At 35.6% G+C, this 15,446-nt stretch overlaps 1 protein-coding gene across 4 annotated transcripts in view; it reads right to left on the reverse strand.

Moving 5' to 3' along the window:
* The window catches only part of PTN (pleiotrophin), a 160,504-nt gene that overhangs the window by 35,703 nt on the left and 109,355 nt on the right, over positions 1-15,446 (reverse strand). The gene's annotated exons all lie outside the window — the stretch shown is intronic.

Here is a 15,446-nt window from a genome sequence, read left to right on the forward strand (position 1 = left end):
TTTTATAAATGAAGAAACTGGGTTCAACAGGTCGAAGTGACTTGGCCAAGGTCACACAGCCAGGAAGTTTTTGAGGCCAGATATAAACTCACCAAGATGAATCTTCCTGACTCCAGTCCAGGTACTCTATCTATTGCACTACCTACTAATGTCATTGGACTAAATGAACTTTATGGTCCTTTCTAATTCTACAGGTCCAAGTTAATTCTGACACTTATGTTGATTATGTGTCTTTAAGGAGCAAAAATATGACTCAGTAAAGGATGTCATGTTTATTTTGCATGGGATGACATGACTTTAGCCTCTAGAATTACGAGCATCATCAATACCTCATGCTACCAAAGAGTAGAAGACAAAGATAGAGGTAAGAAAAGAGCCAACCCATAATTGCAAACATTTCTATAGTGCTTTTTGATTTGCAAAATGCTTCTCATATGTTATCACATTTGATCCTCACAAAAATCCTGAGATGAAGAGAAAATTATTATAGATGAGGACACTGATCATGAGTAACTTGCCCATAGTTACACAATTAGTATGTGCCTGAGGCAGGATCAGAACTTTTTCTAACTGTAAGTCCAGTCCAGTACTCTATTCATTATGCCATCAAGCTGCCATAAGTAAATTTGATCTTGCATTAGGAAAGGAATTTAAGAGATTTAGATTCTAGCTTTGGCATTATCATGTCTTGGGAATTATAGACAAATCACAACCTACCTAGTCACAGTTTTCCTACTGGTAAGGTTTCTGAATGATTGCTGTCTTCTTGGGTTCTCAGTTTCCTAAACTGCAAACTTTACAGTTGGACTATATGTCTCCAGAAGTGCCTTACAGCTCTAAACCCAAGATTCTTTATTCTCACCCCCCAATTTCATAGGAGATTTCCTGCGGTAAAATAGGTGAAACATTTTGACTCCTTTAGTCAAGAAAGCTACTGTGTGTATTTAAGCATTTGCTCTTACTTTTCCCTAAATCAAAGGTAGACTTCAAATATATTCCATTTTGAAAAGTTATTCAGACTTCCTATGAAAAACCCAGTTTACTCTCTCATTTTTATCAGTTTTCTCCAATGCAACAAAGGCAAACACACTGAAAGACCTGGCTGTACTGAGAATCCTCTAAATCTCTTGAGTTCTAGCAGCAGATTTCTAACACATGTGAAGAATTTGAAAGAGTCCCAAATCTCAGTGACCTGAAGTCCCAAGCTATCTTCATTCAGAAGCCTCTCTTAAGGCCTAAAACTATGGGCAGCAGCTGAATTCCAACAAGGTCTGTTCAGTCAAAGTCAAATCCACACCAAGATAATCTGATAAGCGAACCAGAATTTTTGAATCATCTACTCTCTATAAAATGCTAGGAATAAAAAGAAATTATTGCAACTATCTTGGAGCTAGTGAAATAACCTGCTGCCTCCAGAGATAGGGTAAGTTATAGATATCTAGTCACATGTTATTCCCCAGCTATTCATTTTTTGGTATTTTAAACATTTGACATCAAGTTTGGAGGTTACCAATTGTCCAAATACTACCTAGATTATTCCTTGGTCTCAATTTGATTCTTTAATTGTAACAGTTTAGTCACACAAAATTATTCTTTTAATTTTTATAGATCAGAAAGGTAGTTAGCATAGTGGATATAGGATTCAGATTTGGCTGTGAAAAACATGATTTCAGATACTACAACTGACATACATCAGCTATGTTACCTCTGAAGACAATGGCAGCCTTGGATTGCTTCAGGATATTTCAGAATCTGATGAAATGATGAATTTGTCTTGTTCTTCTTGACTAATAATTACATTTCAATAGATGACATGATTATATTAGTATTATGGGCAGCTAAGAGATAAATGGATAGAGTGCCCAATTTGAAATCAAGGAGACTCGTCTTCTGGAATTCAAATCTGGCCTCATACATTTACCATTTTTATGACCCTCTAAGCATCTATGACGATGCTTCACCCTGTTTGCCTCAGTTTTCTCATCTATAAAATAAGTAACAAAAGGAAATGTCAAACCACTCCAGTATCCTTGCCAAGAAAACCCCAAATAGATTCCAAAGAGTCTGACATGACTGAACTAACTTAACAAGAACACTGATCACAATATCATGAGATTAAGTACTACCTTAAGAGAAAAAAAAAAATTTTTACAAAAGAAGAAACTTAAAATTGGAGAGGTCAAATGACAAAGAAGTACCAGTAGAAGAATTTGAACTAAGACTTAAAAGCCAAGTTTGGACCTCCCTTCACCAGAGTAAGCTACACTAAGAGCAGGACCTAATGTCATATTTCTCTATTTTTGCATCACCAGGATCTAGTTCAGTACTTTGCAGAAAGAACAGGTTTCTTAAAAGTTGAATTGAATCACAAATTTATATTCTGTAATAAAATATAGTATAGCTCCACCCAGTTACCCTACATAACATCAGGACTCTAGTCAGTATAGGTGTGAGCAGCCAGCCAATGTTTGAGAGTCGTAAAAGCTTTTATATCCTTCACTATCTCACTCTTGGGATAAACCTACCTTGTGATCTTTATAGGTAAAGAAAATTAATTCTGGCAATGAAGCCTATTTAAAAGAAAGGAGTTTAAAAGAAGGGTTTAAAACAGAATGATTATTTTTTAAATCCCTTAAAAACCAAGTGATCTAAAACAATACCCAATTAAGGGGCCCAAAGCTTCTCTGTTCTACTAAGTAAAGGAGTAATTAGTTTAGTTATAGATAATGCTTCCCTTTGCTAAGGATATTTGCATAGTTGATTGCATGTTTGTCTCCTACTCCAAGGGAAGGCAAGAACCTCATTGTATATGCCTTAACCCCTCCTGTTCTCCAAATGAAGTGATGCTAGAGGACACTTGGGGTCCAAGGCATTAACTTTCAACACAGCAGAAATATACAATATCATCATTCAACTGGCATTCTTACTATCTGCTGAACCTTAAGAAAGTCTCAACTCTCAGGACCCTTTCAACTCCTGTATCCACTGCCCTCACTGGGTTTTCATTACATGATCCTTTCTTTGTTCTCCTCCTAATTTTCTGTTCCCTCATTCTCAAGATGTCCCAGTTCTCTTAGGTTAATTAATGTAAACATTATGCTCATTATACAGCAAGTCAGTCTTTTTGCTCAAGTAAATTCTTTTTATTGTTCAGTTCAATCATGTCCATTTTTCCATGGCCACATTTGATGTTTTCTTGACAAAGATACCAAAGTTGTTTGTTATTTGCTTCACTAGATCATTTTCCAGATGAGGAACAGAGGCAGATAGGATTAGGAGACTTTTCCAAGGTCATGTGGACTTCATGAAGATGAGTCTTCCAGATTCCAAGCCCAGTGCTCTCTTCATTGCACCACGTAGGTGCCTCACAGTAAATTTCGATTCCCAGTCACCTCTTGAACCAAACATAAACTCTTCTATTTAGCTTCTAAAATTCTTCACAAACTGGCCCAGGTCTTCTTTTATAGACTTACTATATCCTTCTACATACTTTATAATGTAGTGCTACTAACCTTATTGATCTTTACACAAAATGCTCCATCTCTCCTCTCTATGCCTTCCCATGTCTTACATTCCTAGAACACTCTCCATCTTTACCTCTGTAGCTCTTTCAAGATTCATACTAAGGCTTTTTTCCACATCTTCACATAAACACATATGCACACACACTACACAGTCACATAGCAATTATAATTATCTTCTCCTCCAAGTTTACCTTTTATCCATTTTGTGTTTGTTTTGTATAGATCTATATAGGACAGCAAGGTGACTAAGTGGATAAAGTGCCAGGCCTACAGCCAGAAAGAGTTCAAATCCAGCCTCAGGTGTTTACTAGTTGTGTGACTCTGGGCAAGTCACTTAACCTTGTTTGCCTGTTTCTTTATTTCTGATGAGCTGGAAAAGGAAATGACAAGCCAACCCAGTATTTTGGCCAGGGAAAGGACAAATGACTCCAGTATCTTGGCCAATAAAACCACAAAAGGGGTCACAAAGAGTCAGACATGACTGAAACAACTGAACCAAAAAGACAACAACATGAGTAGATTGTTGCCTCTACTATATTATGAAGAAAATTTCTGTAGAGCAAAAACTATTTTCTTTTTGAATTTAGAAAGATAAGTCTTCCTGACTCCACGGCATCCGTCTATCTGCTGTACCACATAACTGCTCCAATGGAATTTTTACTGTGCTATAAGAAATAATATACATGGTAAATATAGAGGTGTTGGGATGGGGACCTTGGATGAATTGATCAAAGTATTCTTAATGACTATAACAATATAATTGGAAAGAAAACAACAACAAAGTGCTCGAAACTGAAAGCTATGAAATTGTGACCAATCTTTGCCTTAAAGAAGAAATATGAAAAACATCTTTCATCACTTGCTTTGAAGAAGTGAGGGACAATAATATGAAATATTACCTATGATATCCGAGTTTTTGCTATAAATTTTAAGCTTGTCAATTTTCTCTTTCTCTTTAATTTTATTATTAAATTTAGTTTTATGAAATGTTTATGCAATATAATATTATACATAATAATATAAATATATTAATTAAGGGATGGATTTCTGAGAGGGGGAAGGAGAATGGGTGATATTTTGGGAAAGAAGGGAGATATATATAGATATAGATATAGATATATCATTAGGGGGAAGAAAGGTGACTGTTGATTTAGAGCCAGGCCTAAAGATGGGAGGTACTTTCAGGGAATGATTGACTCATAGCAGCTGAAAAAAATTTAATGGTCATTCCACTCATTATCTTATTTTATTGATTAGAGAATAATACCACTATTGAAATGAAGGTTATTGGTTTGTTTTCCTGTATCAGTCAAGTTTTCAGTGTTCTTAAGACCCTTTTAAACTGATTATTTCTTTTCCTTCTGTCTTCTAAGATTGGTTTATGGCATGTATCAAGTTAAATGTTTCCAATCAACAGTTTAATTACCTAAGAAAATGGTTGATATGCCTGAATTCTCCAAATCCCTTTGTACAAAAGAGATGAATTATAGATCCAATGTTGTCAACAGTTAGTAGGAGTACCATCTACTGATAATCAATACAAACATTAGCACATAATCCCTAAGGCACATAACAATCAGCATCCATCTGTTGTCTATTATGTGGCAAGTCCTGTACTAGACTGGAGTGGGGGAGGGGAGTGTAGAATTACAAATGCAAAACAAACTGTTCTCAAAAAACTTAAAATATTATAGTAGATATTTATTAATGGCCATAAAGAAATAAACACACAGATACACTCACAATGACACCAAATATATATTCTTAACTAGATGACAAACTTTTCATAAGCTATAAATCATTGTATAATACAGTTTTATGCAGTGAGATAATCTATACATATTCTCCTTAAACAAAAAAAATCAGAAATTGGTGATGGTAGTGATAGCAGTCAGAGGGAACATGGTGTAATTAATAAATAACTTATCTTTATTACTCAGGAAGACTTAGGAACCAATTCCATCTATAACACAAATTATTTGGATATCATGAATGACACTTAACTCTCAGTGCCTCTAAAAGTTCTCAAAAAGAAGTAGGATTAGTTATTCGCTAAGAGGAGGATGAAGAGGAAGAAGAGAAGAAACAAACAAAGAAACAAAGAGAGAGAAGGAAGGAAGGAAGGAAGGAAGGAAGGAAGGAAGGAAGGAAGGAAGGAAGGAAGGAAGGAAGGAAGGAAGGAAGGAAGGAAGGAAGAAATAGTGTCATTCTTGCATACAATAAGTATTCAATAAATACCTTTCATAATAAAATACTAAATATCTGATGCTAAACTCTGAAATTTCTATTCAGGAAAAGTGATATATTTTTCAATATTCTTTTTTTTTAAATCCTTACCTTCCATCTCAGAGTCAATACTGTGTATTGGCTCCAAGGCAGAAGAGTGGTAAGGGCTAGGCAATGGGGGTCAAGTGACTTGCCCAGGGTCACACAGCTGGGAAGTGTCTGAGGCTGGATTTGAACCTAGGACCTCCTGCCTCTAGGCCTGGCTCTCAATCCACTGAGCCACCCAGCTGCCCCCTTCAATATTCTTGAAGGTATAAATTCCTTTCTACTTGTGATATCAAAGATGGGTGACCAATTAGATATGCCTAAATAAAGCTCCTTCCCTCCCAAAAGTACTTGATTGTATAGGAAAAATTGGAGGACCAGTTCAAATGGAAAAATTGGAGGATTGATTAAAAACATAGTATAATCTAGTTGCCAGGGCAATAAAGGACTTCACACTCCCACTCCCAATCATTATCTCCTTCCATCTAGGTCTAAAGATCATCATGCCAAATTTGGGATTTTGTGTATCCTGCCCCTTAGAGACTTGCTTCCTCCATTCTCTTCTCTCTTAATGAGTGCACTTGTTAAGTGTGCTTTTTAGCCTTTGCTTCTTCCCCACCATCCTTCCCTCTTTATGATCTCCTAATTATTTAAAGTCAAATAATTTTCACTGGATGAGATTAAATGTGTCCATAATAAATGTTCATGGTTATCTAGCATTATTGATTATTTTTCTTCTATGAAATTTCTTAATCTTCCCAGAAGAGCAATAAAATGGGACAAAAGTATATTTCCTCCCTCATAGGGTTATTGCAAATAAAGGACTCTACAGCCCTTTACTAAGTGTTATGTAAACATGTTAGTAGTACTCATGGTAGTAGTAGTAGTAGTAGTATCAGAAATTCTATGTAGACTAAGGCAATTAGGCAAAAATCTAATAGAGAAATCTGTAGGTAATCAATAAATGTCTTTTGATGCAGCTGCTGATAGTTTTATGTCATATAAGGCACCCAACTTACTAGCCTATCATTGTTTATTTACCTCTAATCATAAGAAATATATCCTTTCTTTTATCTTTTGTAATCTTGATTTAATTTGAAAATAGAATTCTGCTACCATAAAGGCTTTCATTGTCCTTTCCACAGAGAACTTTATGATTATTAAATATTGACAAAACTATTACCTTACGCTTGTTTTCAACTATGTGAGACAAATTTTACTTTGTTCATTAATCCATAGAATCATGTGACTTCTTTTTCTTCTACCATCCTCCAGTGCTTTACAATTCTTGCCTTAAAAAGGTCACTTCACATATTTTATACTTCAGTAACATTCTGGATTTGAAATTTGAATTATTATACTTTCTCCCAAAGATTTCTCTTCATTTCAACTTTCTATTATTCCTGAAGCAGTGGATAGAGCCCTGGGCCTGGAGTTAGGAAGACTTGAATTCAAATTTACCTTCAGACACTTAATACAGCTGTGAGAATGCTGGCAAGTCATTTAACTTCTTTCTTCCTAAGTTGTTTTTTTTTGTTGTTGTTTTTTACTGCAAAATGAGGATCAAAATAACAGCATCTAGCTCATTGAGGATCGAATGAGATGATTTTTGTAAAGCACTTAGAACAGTATGTGGCCTATAGTAGATATTCAATAAATGCTTATTCTATCCATCCATCTGTCCATCCATCTAGTGTAACATGATGCATCTCTACACATCTCCTGATTAATCCTCTATTCCCTGGTTATGCTCATTTCTCTGGATGTCCAACTGAGTGTGTGTCCCTGTGTGTGTCCAACTCAAAATCCTATGAGTATGTTCATTCTCATATATAAGATTTGAATGTTTCAGAACTAATTATGTTATTCTTAACCTCGACATAGCCAGAGATGGACTTAGAATCATTAACTCAATTTCAAATTACTAAAAAAAAAACTTTCAACTTTAGAAAATGTCAGATGTTTTCTAAGAAAAATAAATCTAATTCTTTATTTCATTTAGAGAAAGCACCCACGTTTTTGTTCCCTTTGCTGTCTGAGTTTATAATTTAGTAGGAAATCTGTTTAGACTGAAAGCATGTGGCCTTTTTACCTCTGCTCCCTATTAATCTTTGCAAAGATGTGTGGGCCTCTGTTTATTTTTCTTGGAAATTGCCTCTCTACTTCAAATGAAAGTCTCTGAACACCCAGGGAGAATGAAGAAATGAAAGAAAGAAAATTAAATCGAGGGAAACAAGTATATTGTGTAAATGGATTTTGTTTTCCATCCATGAGATGATTGTGGTGCAAAGGTATGTTTATTAAATCCTTTTCTGGAAGCAAAATTAGTTTAAAAGGGATGGAGCTTGACTGAATGTCTCTTTGGAGCTTTGATTCATTTCAAAGCAAAAGCAGTCCTGGGATAACTTTAGGAATAGAGGAATTTGCAAATGTCTTCTCACCATCTTTGCAATTACCTAAGACTTCCGTATCTTTTTAGGACTATCTTAAGGCCCATTTCCTTTCCTGTCCATTCACTCTAGCCCCATTCCCTTTCTCCTTTGAATTCATATCAAGCATCTGTCATTTATTTCATAGTCATCATGCACACTCACATATCTTCCCTTGTATTGGTGGTAATATTGCAGGGGAAAGAATGCAGGGTCTGGAGTCAGAGAACTTGGATTTAAACTTGGTCCTGCTACCTGCTACTAGGGTGACCTGAGCAAATGAGTTTTCTTGATTTCAGTCACCTTATTATTAAAATGATGACCATCTAAATCTTGAACCTTGCTACTATTGTCTTCATATGGAGCTGTCTTAAACCATTATGCCTCCTCTTGTCTAATTGGGAGAGGCAAGATCATATATTTTCCTCAAGGAGGAAAAGCATATCATTTATTGCTGTATCCTACACAGCACCTTGTGCTGCCTGCCCATTTGAAGATACTTAATAAATACTTTTTGATCAATGGATTGGACTGTACTTTTGATTTGTCATCTAAACTTCAGTTACAGAAACTATTTCTCCTATTACACACAAGCCAGCAAACTAACAAACACAGTAAGTTATCTAGCAATTCTTGTGCCTAGGGGAAAATGTGCACAATGAACTAAATTTTTCTTCTCCAATAGATGTGAGCTCCTTGAAGATAAGGGGTGATGCTGTATTTTCTGTAGGTAGGCCCTGGATAAGAGGCCGCAATCTGTCCAATGACTTTTATATTTCCCTGTTCAAGAAAGGGACTGAATAATGAGTTTACAAAATTGTATTTGGGAAGCTGTACCAGGAAGTTGGGGTCTATGATCATAGAATCATTTGATCAGATTAGCATTGACCAGTCAATTAGTAAATTAATATCCAGAAATACCATCTCTTGAAATTGCAATTGTCACACCTCTCTTTGTAGCCCACTGCTTAGCACAGTGTCTAGCATATAGTAAGCTTTTAATAAATGCTTGTCTTGGGGGCCAACTGGGTGGCTCAGTGGACTGAGAGCCAGGCCCAGAGTTGGGAGGTCCTAAGTTCAAATCTGTCCTCAGTCATTTCCTAGCTATGTGACCTTGGGCAAGTTACTTAACCCTCATTCCCTAGCCCTTACTACTCTTTTGCCTTAGAACCAATACATAAAATTGATTCTAAGATGGAAGTTAAGAGTTTAAAAACATAATAGTAATAAATGCTTATCTTCTTGACTGTGATACAGTTAAAGAAATTGAGTGAACAGTAGAGATTCCAGAACAATCTTGAGCTTTTTCAGAAGGGAGCATTGCCAGAAGAAATGAAGAGAAGAACAGGACAAGACTGTTCAATTTCTCATACACAGTTCTAGGAAAGGAAGGGAATATATACTTGAGCTTTCCATTCTAACTAATAAGTTTTTTCCCCTTACTAAGTGCTAAGCTCAGATGTTTCTATGCTCCTGGAGTATTAAAAATGCAAGCAATGCCCCTCTGAATTTTAGTAAGTTCTCCTGCCTTGGTTATAGTTCTCACTGGATAAAAATTCATGTTATCCATCAATATATAATTATATTCACCTAAATGGAAGGAGAACAACTAGCTCAAATATATGATGTAATGTTTGGTATTATTTCAGGGCAGGAGCAGGATCTCATTATTATGAGGGCACATCTTCCAATTCAAATATAGATTTGAGGGGTCACCAAGGCCTGTTTGCTTCAAAGTGTCTTCCTCAAGGTTCCATCTTCCCTTCATAGCCACCTCTGAAATTACTCATTAAAGTTAGAAAATATAGGTTGCATCAATCTACCTTGTTAAAATGCACCTACATTACTTGGATTGAGTTAGAAGAGGTTAGAAATCCTTCTTCCTTTATCACAGAATCTTTTATCTATCTATCATGGTAATTGACATATCAGATGGCCAACAGGAGACTCTGTCTTAAGATATGAGAGTTTGTGTAGCAGTACAAGATATGAGGATCTTAAAGAACAGGCTTAGGATGCTGACAGAAAGTGAGGGTGGCCATTACCCTGGGGAGTAGAAGAAAATGAGAAATTCATCCATTTCTCACTTTTACCCAGGTATACTCCTATCTTATAAAAAGTCAATAATATGTTTCTAATGACTATTTTTGGCTTGGTTAAAATCTATGGTAAATCAAAGAAATTTTTTGATAATCCAATAAAACTTCACAATTTAACTAAATAGCTAAATAACAAATTCACATTGCCTTGGATTTTCTTGACTCAGTGTGTACATACATAAGTAAATATGTACTTATTTCCCTCTCTTGTTCGCCTCAAAAATTCTGAGAGTAGAAGAGAGATCATGCCATCACTACATAAGAGGAGAAATTAATAAGGGATCTTGGTGAGTGGGGCATCATGGGGAGATAAAGTAAGTGTAAGAATGGTACATTTGGGTAGAGAGAGCGGGTAGGTAATTGAGTTAGGAAAGAGGTTTTAGATGTTAGTGGTGACCTAAATATATTTCTTTAAGTGAAAAGGATTTAATTTTTAGAAAAAATATTTTAAAACCAATTCTGACACAAAAGAGATAGAGGGCCCTATGGGATCTGAATTTAACTACATTTTCTCAGGAGCTGGAGTATCAAACAGGAAATAATGACCAACAAATCTAGACTCTTTTATTTCCTTATTACATTTCATCTATCTCATTCATTAGAAATACAATATGCTCTGCATACCAATGCTTGCTGATTCTTCCCACCCCAACCTTTTCATTGCTTCTTCCTCATTTATACAACATTCTTATCAATTTGTAGGTTTATCTGTTCCCTTGTTTCACTGGAGAGGTGGAAGGGAAAGCTTCTCATTCTCCTATGTCTTAGTTAGAAATGGAATTTCTCAATGAGTCAATCAGCATCTTTTAGTGTATAGGATCATGTAGCTGCTTCATTTAAACAATCAGACAGCATAGAACAGATATGAAGTTAGACAATGTATGAACATCATTCTTTTTAAGTAAACTTCTTTTCATATTTTCAAGGTTACAGAACTGGTAAAGTAGGGCACCCAGTTCATTCAACAGAAACCAAAGCCTCAAATTGAAAGAACTTGTCAGGTGAAGTATGAAAAGGATATTCTATACTATAGGGGCACCTGCTGGTCAAGTGAGATAGTGTAGCCCAACCCTGTTAGCCATTGTGAAATCTTATAAAAAAGAGTTAGGGAAACTATTTTTTAGGACTTCTAGGAAGGTGATATTAAGGATCCTCAGGCATGGAAAAGAGTGGAAGAGACAAAGTCAAAAAGAAAAGGATCTCAGTAGGCAAAAGATCCTGGGGTATAGAAAATGTACAAATTATCCCATTACCCCCCCCCCAAAAAAACCCAAAGCCAAAATAGATCATTATATTCCTAATAAAATTCAACTATTTACCCAGATTATATATCTGTGATATATTGAGGTCTTTGGATTTGTTTAAGAAAAAGACCCCATAAAAAGGAGATCACCAAAATTCAGATGAGTAGTTAAGTTATCTGTTTCAGCTACATAGGTATTTAACCCCCCAACCCCCACCATCTGGTATGTTAAACTTCAACATTCTATACCACTACCACTTAATTGCATTTCATTTGCACCTCAGCTGACATGGCATTAGCTCTCATGTAGTTCTAGAATTTCTTTTTCCAGTAATTTGCAATTGAGACTATATTGCACATAGATCACTTAGAATTAGACTTCTAATTGGCTAGGTTGCCTACCCAGACTATATAGTAGATCCTATGTTTCTCAGTATTCATTTTTCTGCCATATGGTTAGGACATGGACTACAAATTAGTTCAGCTAAATTCATATTTTTCACAAATAAACATATCCTTGAATCTATCTTTCTGTAGGTGACTATCCTTCTCAACTGTTCATAGTTGTTTCAGTTTCAATGTTGTCAGCATCTGTTAGACTATAATTTCCTTGAGATCAAGGACTGTATTTTACCTTTCTTTTTATCCCCAACACTTAGCATAGTGCCTGAAATGAAGTAGCCTCTTAATGGTTTTTGAATGAGAGTCAAGGGGTGAGAGGAGAGAAGTATTTTCTTCACCTTTTTGTCCCTCTATCCTCAAATGCTTCTCTCTCAGGAGCTTGTCTCCAACAATTAAAGCTAGAATCCTTAGTAACAATATATTTCTGACATTACCAGATCATTTTACCATGTAACCAACCGACTTCAAGTTGGTTTATCATTTTTATATAGGGTTCAAAAAATGACTAGAGTTTATCAACCAATCAAAAGATGCCTTCTTTTTTTTTTAAGGTTTATCTGCCTTAAATTAAATATCCCAAATTCTATATTTCTTTCATATGTTAAGAACTTAGTGTTTTTTATTTTTATTTATTTTTAATTTTTTTAGTATTTTTAATTTTTATAAAATTCTGAAATTGACAATCAACTAAAATAAGGATTTCTATTACATGATGAAAAAGGAGAGGATTTTACATGACATCATGAAATTCTATTATGTTGACCTTGGTTTTTTTCCTTATTAAGTATTTAATAAATTAAATATATAATTTTTAGAGCTATTTGTGATGTTTTATGTCATTATTTGTGTTCTCTATTCTGGGAGGACAGGGAAGTAAGTAGGTTATAACTTTCACTATTACGCTCTTCCCTCCCCAAACTGGAGAAGAAAAAATGTTTCATAAAAAAATATGCATAGCCAAGAAAGAGATATTCCTACCTCAGCCATTTCTATAAACTGATGCCTCCTTCTGTACCTTGAATCTTTCACCTTTCTGTCAAGATGTAGGCAGAATGTTTCATCACCAGTCTTCTGGTCATGTCATTTGTATCAAAGTTCTATAAAGACCTAGTCACACTTAAATTACATGATCTATTGATTGATTCAATTGGGATATTTGTATTTCCTGTGATCACATTAAAAGGTAGACCTCTGCCTTTACAAAACAATCAAGAAACTGCACTTATCTTTCCGTGCATCACAAAGTCATATTTAGAAATAATTGTTTAGCATAGGAAGTCAATGCAACAGACATCTTATATTAAGCTATATAACAACAATGTTGATTACATATACATATATACATATATGTGAATGTGGATATGATATATATGTGCATTTACCTACATATGTATATATCTGCATGTCCACATATAAGAATATGTACACAAACACATTGCATATGGCCTATGTGGACATTTGTTTTTCCTAACAATACATGTTTGTTTTCTCATTGTTGTGCATTGTTTTATTTTTTTAAACTCTTATCTTCCATCTTAGAATCAATAGTATATATTGGTTCCAAAGCAGAAGAGCAGTAAGGGTGAGGCCAGTGACAGAGAACTTTTAAGAGACAGAGTACTGGGCCTTCCCCTCCTTCTATCTCCCCAGACCAAGTGCCATGCCCACCTCCACCAGAAACTGAGTGCTGTGCCCCCATCCTCCCTCCTAGCCCCTGCTTTGGCCCCCTCTTAAACCAGACAGGAGATGGAGAACATGCTCCCATTTGACTGCTTGGCAGAGGGGCAGATGATGAGAGGTGGGCATGGAGGGGAAGGAGAGTGGCCTAAGCACTTTAATCCACTCCAGTTTGTGCCACTCTGTGAGCTATGCTCCCCTCAAACCTAGCTCCTCTCCCACCCCACCCAAGGAATAACCTTCACCAGACTCAACAGGATGCCATCTCCTCTGCACTCTCATGCAGGATGTGATCCCTCAGCACCTTACTCCAGACAGGGGAAGTAGGAAGCACTCCCACTGGGCTACTGTGAAGAAGGGGAAGTAAAATGTCTTCAGGCTCATGGAGATGAGGAAGGGAAGAGTTCTGCCTCGACTCCTTCTAGCTTTCTAGTAAGGAACTATGGTGGGCAGCTGCAGGTGTGCCTACAGAAAGAGCACCATGAGCCCTTTTTGGTAATGCATGCCATAGGTTCACCATCACTGGGCTAGACTATGGGGATTAAGTGAATTGCTCAAAATCACATAGCTAGGAAGTATCTGAAGTCAGGTTTCAACCCAGTACCTTTCATCATTAGGCCTGGCTCTCAATCTACTAGGCCATCCAGCAATCTCTAACTCTACATGTTTGTAATGAGGGTTCTCAATGAAGGGAAGGGAGAGAGAGAAGACATATTTTCCTCACTAAATTTTTTTAATTCAAAAAAACAAAACAATATTGATGCCTCTTCATTATTATTTTTCAGGGCAATAGCAACATTGTCTATCCTTGCACAAAACTGAACTTTGGTAGATTTATGGTAAATGATGCTATGTATTTCATTGTATAAATGAAATAAAGTCTATTTTAACGTAGTCACTAGGGTTCCCTTTGGCATTTGTTCCATGATAATTATTGAAGTATTTGAATGTTTTTACCCAGTTAGATTCACTTGTGAAGGAATTCAATGTACTATTTAAGTTTAATTGGAGACAGTTCTCCATTTTGAAAGGAAATGATGGCAAAAGAAATTTTTGAATGGATATTTTCTATAACTTAATTGTTTCCAATAAAATTTACTATTCAGGTAGCACTTATATACTAAAACATATAAGATGTAATTCACAGATCTGAAAAAATTATAGCTCCTATCCCCCAGGTTTGTTAGAAAAAAATGAGAAAATATTTTTAAAGCTCTTAGCACAATGCCTGGCACAAAGTAGGTATTGTACCAATGTTTATTTTCTTCCTATCTTCTTTCCTTCCTTCCTTCATTTCTTCCTTCTTTATTTTTTCTTCCTTCCCTTCTTTCCTCCTTTCCTTGTTTGATAACAAAGAGAATACACAGAAGATCTGTAGATCAAACATGTTACTCAAAGCAAGACCATCTAGTATCATCCAGACACTGATCTCAATAATACCAGGCCTGGAATATCTTCAATGTTTAAGTCAAAGTTTAACTTGAAAAATGAAATTAAGGATTCATCTCCACTAGTTCAAAATTGCAGAGTATTTTACAAATGAATAAGATTCTTTCTATGGCATTTATATAGCTAGCTGACTATTTTATTCCTTTTGAAAAAACTGATTCAATTAAAAATATAATCACCAAAGGAGTGACATCATTCTCAATGGCACACAAAGTCCAAGAGTGCCTATATGATTGTACATTTACAAGCTATTTGAAATATTGATGGGGGATAAAAACTTGAGCCTTTACCGATATTGTGCAGATGTTCTTGGTTGTCAGTAAAAAATGTAATCTTATCAAGGGAGTATAGT

Source organism: Monodelphis domestica, chromosome 5, assembly GCF_027887165.1.
Source record: "Monodelphis domestica isolate mMonDom1 chromosome 5, mMonDom1.pri, whole genome shotgun sequence".
In the NCBI taxonomy this organism is placed as follows: domain Eukaryota; kingdom Metazoa; phylum Chordata; class Mammalia; order Didelphimorphia; family Didelphidae; genus Monodelphis; species Monodelphis domestica.